Source organism: Phasianus colchicus, chromosome 6, assembly GCF_987193195.1.
Source record: "Phasianus colchicus chromosome 6, bPhaCol1.hap1.1, whole genome shotgun sequence".
NCBI lineage: Eukaryota > Metazoa > Chordata > Aves > Galliformes > Phasianidae > Phasianus > Phasianus colchicus.
Genome location: NC_143441.1, coordinates 41,913,125 through 41,928,658, shown reverse-complemented (window position 1 = coordinate 41,928,658; position 15,534 = coordinate 41,913,125). Strand labels below are relative to the sequence as shown.

Here is a 15,534-nt window from a genome sequence, read left to right as displayed (position 1 = left end):
ACATGAGTTCTTGCACTCATCTTTGTTCTTTGCTTTCATTCTCTATTTCTGAGAAGACCAAGCACACAGGTCCACTCTGATTCATCGTGACCCTCGGCTCCAGGCTTGACACAAAAATGAGGCTATATTGACCAAAATATAATGTTGAGCTCCTGGTTTCAAGACTGAAAGCAACATGTTGGAAATAAGATAAATATAGAACAAAATTCTAGTTTCTACCTTAACAGTAGCTTCTTCTCTTAGCTGGTTCAGTGCCACTCATCACCTTGTTTGTGGCTACTTCTGGCCACAAATCAAGAGACCTGGGTTAAGCCATGCCTACCACACGGTTCCATGTCTCCAGAGAAAATATTGTTGCAAAAATTCTTATTTGTATTTCCTTGCAGTTAGGCTCAGAATACAAATGGCAGTGACTTTTTCTTCTAAGTTTCAAAACTGTTCAGCAATGTGAAAATATGGAAATATCATTCAGGGCCCTTTCAGGTGTTACATACTGCAGGTACTCATATTTCTACTCTCTAATTTTCCTAAACCCAGTTAAGGCCACTGATAAACATTGATTATCCGTTATACAAGATAATATGTTATGCATGGTTTATGGTGCTACTGATTGCAGTTTTGCTTTAGGCTTCCTGCAGAGACTACACAAATATCTAACACAGTAAAAGGTGGTAGGATACACATAGGGTTGTACTGGTTCAGACTTTAGCCACATGACAGAATGTAGCTGTGATTGGGATTACTCACTGCTTAATGTATAAATTCCCATGGAGGAACCTCTGGCAGAGTTCAGAGACTCCTATTCCTCAGTGTCCTGAGAACTTTCACTTTTCCTACTGAGCTCTAATGATGTCACTGCCATGATTTTCATAAGGCAAATTTGCTTTCAGCAAATATGAAACTTTTTAGTCTTTAAAGTTCTTTTTAAGTTTAATTTTACTGGTAGATTTTGCCAAAGTTTTTTACATTTATCTCTGCTGCTGCTGTGCAAGAGATTATGATTATGGAAATAAACAACTTTGGTCAAAGAATTTCAAAATCTGATTATATAAAAATAATAACCAGGTTATTTCACTGATAGTTTGTCAAACATTTTTTTATAATGTACTTTTATTTTTCTGATTTACTGAAATTAAACAGAGAACTTTCTAAAGTCTGATAATTTAATTGCCACAGCTACAAAAACAAAATAAATTAAAAACAAAACACAAAAACCTCAGCCAATAACCACTATAGATATGTGGATGTCAAGAGCAAAGGAACTGAAAAAAATTCCATGCCCTACTGCGTGCATTAAATTAACAGCTCAACTATTTGAGGAAAGAAGGGGCAAGTTGTTAAAAATAAATCATTGATATAACTTTCACAATAACAGTACATATACTTCTCTAATCCATGATATATAATGTTTTGACATTGTTATATTCCTATATCCCATATATCTTTCACTCTTTTCTTTACCAGCTGTGTAAAGGAATAAGTTGTGTTACTGAAAATTTTCTTTACAGTAAAGTCTTGTAATCAGAAATTCAGTACACAATAAGTTGTTTTAAGTAAGGAGAATAAAACTGAAGATCAAACATTTGGGACAATATTACGTAAATTTATTGATCTTCTTAAATCATTACAAACACCAGAAATTCTTGGTTGATCATCTTCCTCATATATTTGAAAATGGATAAAGCACATATTGTTGTCTGTGAATTCCTGGACTATGCCTAATGAAACAAAAATGTACTATTAACACTGTTAAATCAGTTGAAGCCAGTAAAACTAGAGCTTCATTGAAGTTAGTTAATCTGTGCTTTCCCTTGTCTTTTATTTCTTCCACTTTGACTGGTGGAGAAGCCATATGAACACTGTTTTTTTCTAGGGACTAGACAGAATAACATATGCTTGTGGCACTGCAGATATTACGAAACAGAAATAAAAAGTAAATATTGTCTAATTTCACAGATGGGAAACTAAGATACAAAAGGCTATTTTCATTTTTTTTCCCCTTTTTATTCTTTTTTTTCTTTTATAATTTCTGTTCAGAACAGCACATTAGCATGAATTTAATACCAAGTCAAATGTAAAGAGCAGACAATCTATGGTCTCAGTTCAACAAAGGAAGTACTTCCAGTGCTTTAATTACATTAGCATTCCCCTTGACTTGTAAACGGACTGTTGGTGACAATGGAAGAAGGAAATCAGTAGCAGGTCTGGAAACTTAATCCAGTTTCCATCCATCATGCTATAAACAAGATTATAAATGCTTAAAGGATGCCTTAATTTGCAGTCAACTCCACCACTTTCTTTGTACCCTGCAGAATAAAGTCATTCAAGGTATCTAAGTGTGTTCTTTTTGACTGTGTCACTGTTAACATTTAGTCCAGGTTAGAAACACACTTTTGAAATGAATCTGCTGATCCTTCCCATTCAGCACACTTTCATCTGCAATTAGTATGTGAACAGGATTGCTTTCAGGTGATATGATTCAAAGGGCACCTAGTGTACTGCAACCACTAGTCCGCTGAATTCAGATCCATGGCAAAATCAGAAGTGTGGAGCATGGACACCTACATGCTAGTCACTCCCCTATTACCCTGCACTGCTTGTGATGACTTAACCTTCATCTCTGTCTTTGAGGTTGTCTTTATGCACCAGTAGTTGAAAAAAAAGGGGTATATGGAAGGGTTAGAACATGGACTACATTATTTACTCAGGATTTATTGCAGAAAATTCTGATCACAGGTGCACAGCTGATGTTCAGTAATATTGTAACAAGAGTTACTAATTAGGTCAAGAGATCATTCTCATACTTGGAACTTTACAGTGCCAACCGGGTTGGACAAGTCAGAAGAGATGGATGTCAAGATTGGCTATAATATGCTTGTAGACTTGATTTTACACAAAGGCAGACATTTTGCTGGACTGTCCTCATAGAAAAATTCACTGCTTTTAATACACTAAGCCAAACATGAATATTACCTGAAGCTGGTATTAGAGAATATATAGTGTTTTTTGGGTGACAAAATGTTAATTTTGTGCACCTTAACGAAAAAGCTCATGTTACAACCATTCTCATTAAAGCTGTACCAAAATCAGAGACAGAGCATGTAGCACATAAATAATTGTAGAATAAGGTCCTAAGTCTTTTCATTTGCTAAACAAGACAGTTATTGCTGTTTCTGTGTATTGAAATAAAATGTTGAACTTTGTTAGTTAAGAATAACAGTATTTATAATAATTTAGTCAGTTGTTTGACAGAGAAATCTGTATTTGTTCCTTCTTTTTTCCCTCTGTTCTTTTATTAGTTTATAGAGTAGCATAAAGACTTGATCTACTTACTAAGAACAGCTATGAGAATGAAAATTAGAAAATCATTAAAAACTGAACTCTGCTTCCTTCATCAAAGGGTGTGCTAAATTCTTTCAAAAGATATGTCCATATAAAATCCATGTTTTTAGAAAATGTGATATGAACAATTAGATCAATAAATATATGAGAATGGTTTGTCATGCTGGTACAAATTTTCTAGGAGTGTGAGGTTGCAAGGATCATTAGCATCCTTGTCAGAATAGATTGCTGTAGTGCACTCTGTGCCATGTGGCAGGGACTTGTTTCATGGCTAGCTTAACTCTACATGATAACAAGCCTTTTAGGTTTAGTGGAAGAGGCTTCCTTAGGACTATATTTTCCCTGCAGGTGTAGGAGCAAAAAACCCTAAGGCTGCACTATTTGCTCTCCAGCAGTGTAGTTTTATTTAGACCAGCAACTTGCAGTAAAATACACACTGATTTGAGTTTGCTGCTATTAAAGCTTGCTGAGTTGCTTAAGATATTGCATAAACACTAGATTATTTTTAAAGGCCAGATTTGACTTGTATTTGTCTATGTTTTGCAGAGTTTTGAATTAATCTACTCAAAGTTTTCCTTTCTTCAGAAAAAAGCAGTCAATTACAGGAACTGTCAAGTATTACTCATTTTAAGACTTATTCTGATGCTACTGGAGGCAAAGAGAAGTATCTCAGATGATTTCAATATTATGGACCTATACTCGATTTGGAGATTGAGTGACAGTAAATGCTCTTTATTGTCCCTGAAGTTAAAAGCACATCCAGCTTTTCCTAAATATTTAGACTGAAACGATTTAAACTTGAAATTTTGGAATTAATTTAAAAGTGGATCTTATTTCTCAGATTATTTTTCTTTTTATTTATGGAATTGGTTTAGAATATCTATTTAGTATTAAACAACATCTTATTCTATTAAGCTGTCATTTTTGCATGCTATAATGGAATTCACCCTATCCCAGGAAACTTTTGAACTAAGGGCAAGGCATTTCTGAGAAAAGACAGAAGGTCATATGAAACATATTCTGTGGGAAGCTGACAGACAGCCAGGAGAAAATACTGCAAAACAGAGTCAGAAAGCTGTCAAATAAAGAAAAATGAAAATCAAACAAATCTTATTTTAGAAGTTCTTGCTAAACTCTATCATAAATTTTTTCGGACCATAAGCATTTACACATATGTTTATATCTGTATATACATGTGTTTATATGTAGATATATGTACGTTTCAGAAGCATATTCTATTTTTATTTTTTTTTCAAATCATCTTGTTCTTCATAAAACCTGTCAATTGTTCTCCCAAGTACTACCACTTACCAAAGGATTCATCCATTTTATGACCCAGAAGAAGATGTTTTGTGATTATTTTATTTTATTTTATTTTATTTTATTTATTTTATTTTATTTTATTTTATTTTTGTTAGAGACTTATTAAAGAGGATTGTTTTTGAGCAAATGACATATATTCATTCTCTAAAACTAAAGTAGATTACAAAGCACTCAAATACATATACATGTAAGTATATGCATTCTAGACATCAGCTGAGCTCCCCCTTTATTCTTTCACCCCTAAAGTAGTTGGTAGGATTGGTGAATTAATAAAGTGGGATGATTTAGAACATTTGAGGTCTTGAAGATATTTTGACTGTATTTAAAACCTATACGTTAAAAACTCAAACATACAATCACAGAATCATAGAATGGTTTGGATTAGAAGAGACTTTTAAGATGACCTAGTTCCAACCCCACTGCTATAGGCAGGGACACCTCACACTAGACCAGGCTGCTCAAAGCCCCATTCAGCCAGGCCTTGGAAAATTCACTCTGTGAAATACTTGTGGGAACACTGTTAGATTTAATACATGTGGTATTTAGCATAAAGTCATAGAATCACAGTATCATTAAGGTTGGAAAAGGCCACTAAGATCATCTAGTATGGCTATCATCAACACCCACTAAACTCACTTCCACTCATCAAATGTTCAGCAGTATATGCATTACGATGCTACTTCAGCACCTAACAATTTTATTTTCCTCCTTTGAGGTTTCTTTGTTCCAGGTCTTATGTAGACAGTGGCCATTTTGAGTTATACTGCTGATGAGTTCTTTCTCTGGTTACAATATTGCCAAAAATATTTATGTCTATATAAGTAAGGGTTTAGACCTGTAGGGCTGTATAATCAGAAACTTATATAGTAGAACTCTTTTTTAATTTGTATTGGAAAATGTTAAAAACTAGAACCATTAGTTAAAAATTTAGGTTGAGGACATATTATTTCAAAAGAAATTTGGACAGAATTTCCAAATTCTCAGTTAGATTTGCTAAACTAATTTTATATTACATTAACTTAAGTAATGAACAACACATCAAAACAAATATATAAAAAGGGCAAAACAAAGTGTTAATTTTGACATAACATTTCTAATTTCTGAATTTCTAATTCTTCAGAAATTATGAAGTTGCTGTGGGAAAACATAATAAATTTTGAAAACGCAGATAAAATGCACAATGTACGGTCCCCAGAATTCTGCAAATAAAAACTAAAACAAAACAATGAAAGCAATTGAAAACTAAGAGTATCAAAAAAATTAAATCAGCTGTACTTTAGGAAACAAAGTGGGATACAGATGTGGAGCATCCTTCTGCCATCTGTTGCCACATCATCTTTTGCTCTAGCAGACTGAGATGCTGTCAGTGTCAACATATTTTGACTTATTCCTCATGCCAAGATTCTAACGATAACCAGTCTTTTGGCTGCTGTGTCCAGTTCTTTTTTAGAGCCCTCAAGCAATTTCCTGAGATGAAAACAGAGTGTACACATCTCTGTCCACTCTTGTCCCTCCAAAAAAAATCATTAATTCTTTGACGAATGACAGGATAAAATGATTTTCTGGAGGAGGTCAAAAGGTTGATACATTACGTGCAGCATTGCTTCACTGTTAAAGTTCTGTCTCTAAAAATGCTGTACTAACTTCACTAACACTACAAATGGTGTTAATGTAGATAGAGCCTTCTTGTGACATACAGAGAAGATTTTGGGAATGCCTTTGTGGGTCATTTCCTGTGTTTTCTTTCACAGTTTATGTTGTTCTTCAAGATAACTCTTATATATTATTAAATAAAATTGACAAATCACAGAATTTATTATTTTTAAATCATTTGTTTGGAGAGAAATAAAACCATATAATCTTACTTTAAAGTAGGTTAAGAAAATGACAGCCTAATGTTTTGTTCTGAGTTCTCTTCTTTTTCTTGACAACAAGGAGGATTTATACTCTCATAGATTGGGTTAAATTTTGCATTTACCATATACTGAAATCCTTTTTTTGGATACAGATGTCCTATGTTTTGAACTGATCATTGCAGAAGGAATGCAATGTGAAAAGTAGAGCCAATTGCCAGAGTCCGAGGTCGTACATCTCCAGGACATGAATCAATATCTTGGTCTTCTCCAGCTGCTGATGATTAGTTTAGTTCAGTATAGTACAGTTCAATTAATGCTCCTGAATGAGTGTGAGCATTCAGGATAGCCTTCATGATAACAGGCGCTGGGCTTTTGCGTGAAAGCATTTTACCCACAAATTGGATATGTGGATTCTTATGCCCATGATTTCAGAAACACTTCCAAGCACGAGCAAAATGAATACCATACTGATTTCACAAAATAACAGTTCTCTGTGTGTTTACTTTGATTCCAGCAAAATCTGTCATTTTTTTCTTTCGCTTCTCCCCCTTTCTTAAGAGACTGTTAGAAAACTAAATATTGAGGTCATTCTTCACAAATTACTAAGTTGCCAAAAAAAAAAAGTTGGCTTTTTAAAAGCTTTGAATTAGGTCTGCTACTTGATCCATTTTAGCAGTTTTATTGAACTAGTAACATCACTCTCCCTGGATTATGATTCTGAGGGAGACTATTATTCAAAATGTTTAACAGAAGTTGAATGAAATCATTCACATGATCAAAGTGACTCATCTACATATGCTTTTTCAAGCCTCCTCAAAAACAGATGCTATTAGTTTACCAGTCTTTACACAATAACTAACCAGTTCCTATCAGGAGAATGGAAAACAATTCTAGGAAATAATCGTATTAGCTTTCATTGTAACAGAGGCAAACAAGACTAAATAAATTTTTAGAAGATTAAGAAAAAAGTAAACAAACAAACAAAACAGTTAAAAAACAAGAATACATTGTCCTTTAAATACTCTGGTATCTGAAGGCTGCTTACTAGACCAAATCCAATAAAATGAACTAGGTAGATTAGCTCCATTCATTGCTTTTAATTAAATACATCCTGAGCTATGCTCTCAATGAATTAGCAAGGAACATTTACAGCTTCTCATTTACACCCTTGCTAAAGTAGCATTTGGAATAACTCTATTCTGACTAATAATTGGGATGTTGGTGGTGTGTAGGAACTAGGTGAGTGCTCTGCAAATCCAAAGTGTTAATCCCAAGGAAAGGGAAGGATGATACAGGTGAAGTTTACCTTGGAAGTACCATATTTCCAAACCATGTAATCCACAATGTAATCCTGAATCCTCCTTAAGGAGAAGCTTTTCTTCAGAAATATTATCCTGACCTTTCTCTTACTGTTGCTATGGGAGGAAATGCTTCCTGGCTTCTGGCAAAGGGCCAGTAATTGTATTTAAATGGAGTGTTGAACAGCCATAATATGTGCAGTGTGCTATTATTTCTTTGCGGGAGGTTTATTATAGGCTTCTGGTATATAATCTAAATTAGATGTCTGAGGAAAAATAATGCTTTTAAGTTTGGAAATTGTATCCTCTCCTTAAAATTCCCCGATTTCCCTGATATTCTTTTGATGTTCTTCTGAAGCTGTAAATGTTATCTATACTCCTTAATCAAACCATCCTTTCAAACAGCTGTAACATAATGTCTCTCTTTTATGTTTATGGGAACTTGGATGCAATTATTTTACAGAGATGAACTTGCTATAAACAACCCTATCATTTCTAGACTTTCAAATTTCATTATCTTAAGCACAAATCAACATTGACGCTGCTCTGGTCTGGCTCTGATATGCTGCTCAGAATTAACAAGGGTGGGTGATGTTTTATTCAATTTCATTTTATTAGGGAGTAAATTTAGCAAGTAACTTAACACAGGTTGGAGGCCAAAGTTTTTTAAGCTATTCATGATACTTATGTCTTAACAATTGGTGGTCACAGTAAAATGACCACATTATCCTTTTCTGACACAAGTGCCTGCAAGTGAATAAATTTTAGACTACTGTGCTGTTAACTGAGTGATTATTGGTACTCAGGATTTTATCATTCTCAATCTCATGGATTTACAAGAATTAATTAATACTGTATATTTGATTTATAAAAGATGTGACTTCTTTCCCTCTCCATTTTTTTAAAAATAGGTTTGTTTATATATGTCCATACTTACTCAAATGTATATAAAAGGTGTTCTTGCCAGTTTATAAACTTAGCCACAGAAGTCAATTAGGCAGACATTAATGGTTCTGGTGTTGGCTTCTCAACCCACTGAAAAGAAATGATATTGATTCTGATTTCAGCAGATGCCAGATAATTCCAGGCAGTGCAGTGCTTTTTATCCTAAAGTGTATTCATAGAGAGAGTCTAAGTCTGTGAAGTGCCATAGAAAAGAAATTCAACCTCTTATAACATTATAACATTACATGTGATCTGAATGTTTCCCATGTTTTGTTCTTCTATCTCTGCCTTTTTGCTTGCGGTGACTTTTCAGCAAAGGTTATCTTTCTTGACTTTCTCTTGACTTTCTTCTGCAGTTTCCATCCTTAGTGCCTCTGAGAAAGCCGCATCTGCCACAGTCTGATGTGAACCAGCTGCATAACTGTATTCAGTAAGAAGGTAAAATATACACCTACTATTATCTATTTTCCCTAACTGTGTGTACTTAGTGATGTCTTACCATCCTCCACTGTCAGTTTGCTAAGAATTGTACTGTACTAGGGCTGCTTAACACATATCTAAAATAAATTAGAAATACATTGATCTCCATAATCAGGAAGTAATTTCTGACACCTCTGCCCTCCTTTTAAAAGTGGGCACTTCAACTTTGTAATTACAGGCAGGATAAATAGAATGGCCAACCATCACAAATTTCATGAAGTTCACACATGCCTAGCAATGCCATTACAACTTCTGCTGGTCTAGTCGATGATAATTATGAGTTTATTAATAAAGTACGTAGGCATACAAAGGGTAATAAGACTGGTCTGCTGAGTAAGACTAAAGTTTATCTAGTTCAGGATTCATTTTTTGACAGTTACCAATAATAGATGCAAAGGGGAAGATTTAAGAACCTGCAAGCATGTTGTGACACACTTCCCAGGAATGCTGAATGTTGGCTGCTTCAAGACTTTCTGAAAATGGATCTTTATATTTAACAGCCTTTGTTTTCTTTGTAACTCTAACCTGTAAAATTATGTAAAGGATGGGATTCTATATCTTAATTACACATGACTGGGAAATGATTTATTTTTTCATTTTGCAACAATGCACAATTTTCATTTGAAGCACACAAGTGCATGTCTTGGAGAGGAAATTAAATATCATTTCTATTCATATTCTCCATACATTATAATTCCAGAGATCTTCAGAACTTTATTCATCAGCTATTTTCCATGACAAAGAGTAGTACCCTATTGAATTGCTTGAAATACTCCATTCCTTTGACTGCAATTGTTGTTTTTTTTACTGCCTTCTTTTAGTTAGGCAAACTGAGTTGTCTGACCACTACTAAATATGAGTTTTACGTAAATTATCATTACGTTAAATTAAATAAATAAATAAATAAAAAGTAAATCAAGAACTTAAAAAGTGTTGAAATTAAGGGAAAAAACCTCATCTTCCAAAACAAATTACTGCCTATCCAATTTAAAAGCACATGTCGTATACAATTATTTTCATGGCTGTTTAAGCTAATGATATTGTTTTGTAATTGGTCTAGGTCAACACATAATACCGGATCACCTTTCAAAAGTAGCTGCCTACCAGCAATTTCATCTTATACTGTAACTTGATGGTTGTGATTACCTGATGCACAGTGTTTTGGCACTTAATGTACAGTAGGAATGAATCTGCCAAATAAGAAATGCAGTTTTTTACATTCATTTCAACATTATTCTTCATAAGGATTTATATTGTTCGTGAAGTTCATAAAGTTTTTGAAATCCTCGGATAAGCATGCATTTTATAGCTGGCACTCCAAAATTCAAATAGTAGTTAATATAACAATATTATCTTTGACAAGATAGGACACAGAGAGTGCGCAAAGAATGTTGTTGAGTTGTATTTCACAGGGTTTTTTTTTTACAAAGTTTATGTGCATGAAGTATGTCACTGACACCACTCACTCACAATGTACAGTCTGAAGAAATCCGACTAAGAAAATCTGAGATAAAAGTAGGAAGCAGCAGGGAGACTAGAGTGAATGAAGCAAAACATATCAATCTGTGGAAGATGCCTGACTGCTTCCAATCGTACTGTCATGATCTTCTGATTTATCCTCTTGGAAGGAAGGATTGCAATTATAATGTACCAATAGGTACAAAAATGGAAATAAAAATACATCTTGAACATAGTTTAAGGTTTGTCAGTTTTATACAAAATCTCCACTGGGGCCTTCTTAAACCTTTGTCAGAATCAAAATAAGATTCAATCAAGCTTGTTTTATGTGATTCACAAAGACTAAAAAGGCACTAAGTTGTTATGAACTAAAAAGCTTGAATATATATGAATGAATATGCTCTGGGCTCAGATTTTAGGAAAATGAAACAATAATTGCTACTAGGAGGTTTAGGAGTGAATTAAATATTAAATATTGCTGTATTTACCACTGTAAAAGTCTGAGTTGTCTCTGTTGCAGTAAAGAGTATATCAAGAATAATCACAAGAAACAAATATAATTGCATAAATTTTATGCTAGTGTTCGAAAATCCATGTTCTCTGAGTTCTAAGTACCTAATAAATATTCTTCAGAAATTTTCTCTGACTTAGAAGATTACTGCTATATTACTAAGAAGATAATAAAGTAGAAGCAAGCTAAATGATTTGCATAAGTAATAACAGCATGTCAATAGCGAGAGCTGGTAAAAAGACACCAGGAATCGTAGTGCTGTAAGTGGCAGTCAGAATCTGCTGTCAGAAAAAAAAAAAAAAAAAAATCCTGCCCAAATTAGTCTGTGATGATTTTTAGAGAGAACTGTAATTCCAATCAAACATAACTGCCTGTAGTAAAAAGGAAAAAAAAAAAAAAAAAAAAAAGAAATAGTTTGAATGGATTTTTAAAACAAATGAAAATTTATAATTGTTAAATCTTAATAATTCATTCAATTCTTTCTGACTGAACAAGAAAACACAGAAAAATATTCAGTTCAGAGCCAGAGTAAAGGAAACCTCTGTGTTAGAAATATCAATTGAAAACACCATTTGTAATTTCAAATAGTTGAAAACTGGTAGCCAAAAGAACTGTTTTCAATCCAGAATTTCTGAATACATCTATTTATTCAAAAACCATGGAAATTTTCTGAGCAGTTCTACCTTTGACAATTTACTTATTCAGTCCACTTCCTCTACAGTTATCCAAAGGACGCCTTTGTGCCTTCCAACAAGAGACTTTATTACACCACTTTCAACATTTCTACATGGTCTACTTCTGCTTTGAGTCAGACCTTCATCAGCCTCAGGTCTTTTATCTATTCTGAAACAAAGACATCATATAAAAACAAGCTAAATCCCACTGCATGACTTTTCTGCTCATTGGGTAAGTGGCCATACTGGTGAGTCTGACCTCAAAATGGCCCTATTATGTGCATGAGAAACCACAGTCTGGATTTCTACTGTTTCTTTTGACTGCACCTTGCCTGCTTTTGTCTGCAGTTTGATTTTCTGGATCACAATAATGAGGATATCGTACTCTAGCCTATGTGTAGACTCTCCTGCCAGCCCTCAGGCTTGCAGAGATGGCTGCAGGTTTCACAGTGAGATAGGTAGGCGTGGTTTGGCAGTCGGATTGAATCCGCACTGCTCTGACTTCTCTGTGGTGTCACCCTATCAAAATGCCTCATGGAGGTGAATGGTTTTCAGGCTTTTGAACTACTTTGCCTTTCCTCAGTCATTTTGCTTGTTTCAGTTTTGTGAATTGGAGCAGATATGAAATACAGATAAGTCTGAAGATTTAAGGGGGAGAAAAGTGTGTCAGATTCTGATGCTTTCAAAAAATTCTACTAGATCTGAAACTGCTTCACATAACAGCTAGCATAATGGATGCAGAAATAAACTATCATCCTTTTGAAAAGAAGACCCATAAGAAACTGGGTATACAAAGAATGAGGGGAAAATCTTGCTGAAAACAGTTCTTGTCACAGGTACTAAGAATCTGTCATTATATTTTCTGTGGAAGCTTGTGCTGCCATTAATTGGGCACGCAGACATATTTCTCAGAATGAGTTGTTTAAAGCACAGCTCCCTTCTCTCACTGTAGTGTAGTCAAAATAAAACCTTCCAAACAGCCCTTTCAACTTTCACTGTCATCACCTGCCAATGTGACTCTTTGAAAGAGTTTTTGTTTTAGTAGCTGCTTGAGATGAAAGAAGCATAGTCCTATCCACAGATAAAACTCATGTGATGAATCTCTGTTGCCATTTGGACAAGAAGGAGTGCTTTTCTTCCCAAGATTTTATTGATTGTTTGTGAACTCATTGATAAAACAGGCTGTGTGCCTTGCTGCAAAATGCTGCCAGCTCTGCATGCCGTCTGGTTTAATAACGAATCCAATACTAAATGTCCTATTTATGACAGGAGCCTTATGAAAAGCTGTGCTTTTAAAATAACAAATGGTATTTGTACATCATTTTACTGAGGAGAAATTCTTCAAAGGAAACAGGAATTAGAGTTGTAATTATATTTATTTTTTAAAAAGATTAAAGTCATGTTCTGTAAGTTTATCAGTGGGAAGTTAAAAAAAAATATGAATTTAAGGCTAAAATCATGGGAAAGAGGCAATCCAAGCTACACTGTTCTACCTGGAAAGAGAATTATGTATTCTTTTATCTGATATCAAAGCAGAGAAATTAAATTCTGAAACTTCATAAGATCCTGGCTGGAATTAATCAATAGGATTCAAAACATTCAAAGTATCACCTTGTATTAGCAAGGATTAGCTATGTGCATTGAACTACAGTTAATCTGGAAATGCCAGCTATGTTCAGAGTTACCCTTAGCTGCAAGCAGGAAATTGGAGCAGTTTGTGATCAGTGTTCTTCCTCATGTTTGCTGTGAGTGATGGAGGGAAGTCAGTGTAAGCGTACGTACTCAGATAATCAGTTACCTGACAGGGCTTTGGATGATGAAAAGTCTTTTCTCTGTCTCCGGAGAGCACAATTCTTATTTCAGACACTTCCTAGAAGACAATGGGATGGAAGAAGAAACTCTAGATTACAGTGGGATGACAGTGATCTGCTAATAAAAATGTAAAGGTCAAAAGGCTTGATCCTTCTCTGGTGTAAACCAACATTACTTCTGCTATGACACCTGCCTACCCCTGCTGAGGATCTTGATTACCAAGGTAGTTTCTGTATCTTTTTTGCTTCGATTGTCACACAGCACAAAGGCCGAACATAAGCCAGATAAGCACAGTTAGGTTTCAGACAGAAGCAATTGCTTTTAACATACTAAGTATGGGTCTCAAAGTATAATTAGCAGGCAGCTTTCAGGCAGCTTTCAGAAAACAAAAGCATACAAATGAGAAACAAAAGCACCAAACCCCACACAACCCTCAAGTTGGGTTCAACAGCAAGGACCACTGCGGAGTCTTCATTACATTGGAAGGGACACAATAGGTAATCTGTGGCTCATGTACTTAGCTTTTAGTAATTAAGACCATTCCACTCCTAAGGACACATGCACGGATGATCTAAAAGTAGAACTGACACTTTCATGAAATATCTAGAAGGAAAAAGCAACTTCACTGGTAATTTAATCTTTTTTTCTACTTGATTATATATTTACCAAATAAATCACACTTCTTTCAAGTATGTACCTTCTACACTGAAGTGATTACAAAGCCCTGTTTAAGTTGTATATGGCTGCATATTACTTGAATTTCCACTAATTCATTCCCATTTTATTTATTTTTTTGTTTTATATTTATTTTTCAAATTCTTGGAATGGAGAACATAGATTACAGTTCTGAGAAAAACAAACATGGTATTACATGGAAGATATTCAAATGTATTTTGTCAAATCCTGACCTGGTACTTTCTTGCCAAATGATTGGAATTCATTCTGGAATGGACAGAAAGTCAATTGACCTGGCTTACATCTGTCTCCAATTGAATTGCTGTTGATTGATACATGGCATTCATACAGAGGGGTGATTTCCCTATGCTTACATTTTGATGGACTGGAACTCAAAACTTGCCTTGTTAAGGATTCTGCAGTTGCTTCAAGGTATTATTATTATTATTATTATTATTATTATTATTATTATTACTATTATTATTATTACTATTATTATTATTATTACTTGAAGGGTGCAGTAAATGTAAATTAGCTGCAGTTGATTGGAGATCATTATTCCTACTTTCATTACAAGTAATCTGATTTGTGCAGGGCCTTTTGTGTTGGCCTTTCTGTCACTATGTGCACTCTCCAACAGCTTGGAATTCTCTGGACAGAATAAAATTGCTGATTGTATCACTCCTACTCTGCTGTCCTTGCAGTGCTTCTCTGCTTGACAGTAACTAGTTGCCATGGAAATAATTGTGGTGTCACAAATTCAGTGCTATGATTTCAATAGAGGATCATGTAAAGTGGAAGAAATGGTCTGCAAGAACAGTTAGCACAAATGGCAAAGAAACAATAAAAATATATCCAAGAGGACAACACTGTCTGGTAACTGTCTCTAAGGCTTTTCTGACTTGTCCTTCAGGTAGATTTTCAGGTCAGATTTCTTTTCCTCAATATTTCTGTTGATGGGAACTCCTCGCTCTCTGCCACATTTTCTATTAATCTTTAGGCAGCTAGATATTCAGTGAAGTGACAGCAGCATTCCACAGCAGCAGGTATCTAAGGCTAGACAAAGTACACCAGACAGTGTCTCATTTGTATTCTGCCCCACTTATGGCTGAGAGATTGCTTACATGAAGCACTGGTACACAGCCATGGCCCTTCTGGCA

The 15,534-nt window shown here is 34.6% G+C and overlaps 1 long non-coding RNA gene across 1 annotated transcript; it reads right to left on the bottom strand.

Moving 5' to 3' along the window:
* Positions 1-12,012: 12,012 nt before the first annotated feature.
* Positions 12,013-15,084, bottom strand: LOC116244428 (uncharacterized). Its single transcript, XR_004170193.2, has 3 exons — positions 14,883-15,084; positions 13,686-13,757; positions 12,013-12,056 (listed from the first exon to the last, which is right to left on the bottom strand). It is a non-coding gene; the product is annotated as an uncharacterized LOC116244428 (long non-coding RNA).
* Positions 15,085-15,534: the final 450 nt, after the last annotated feature.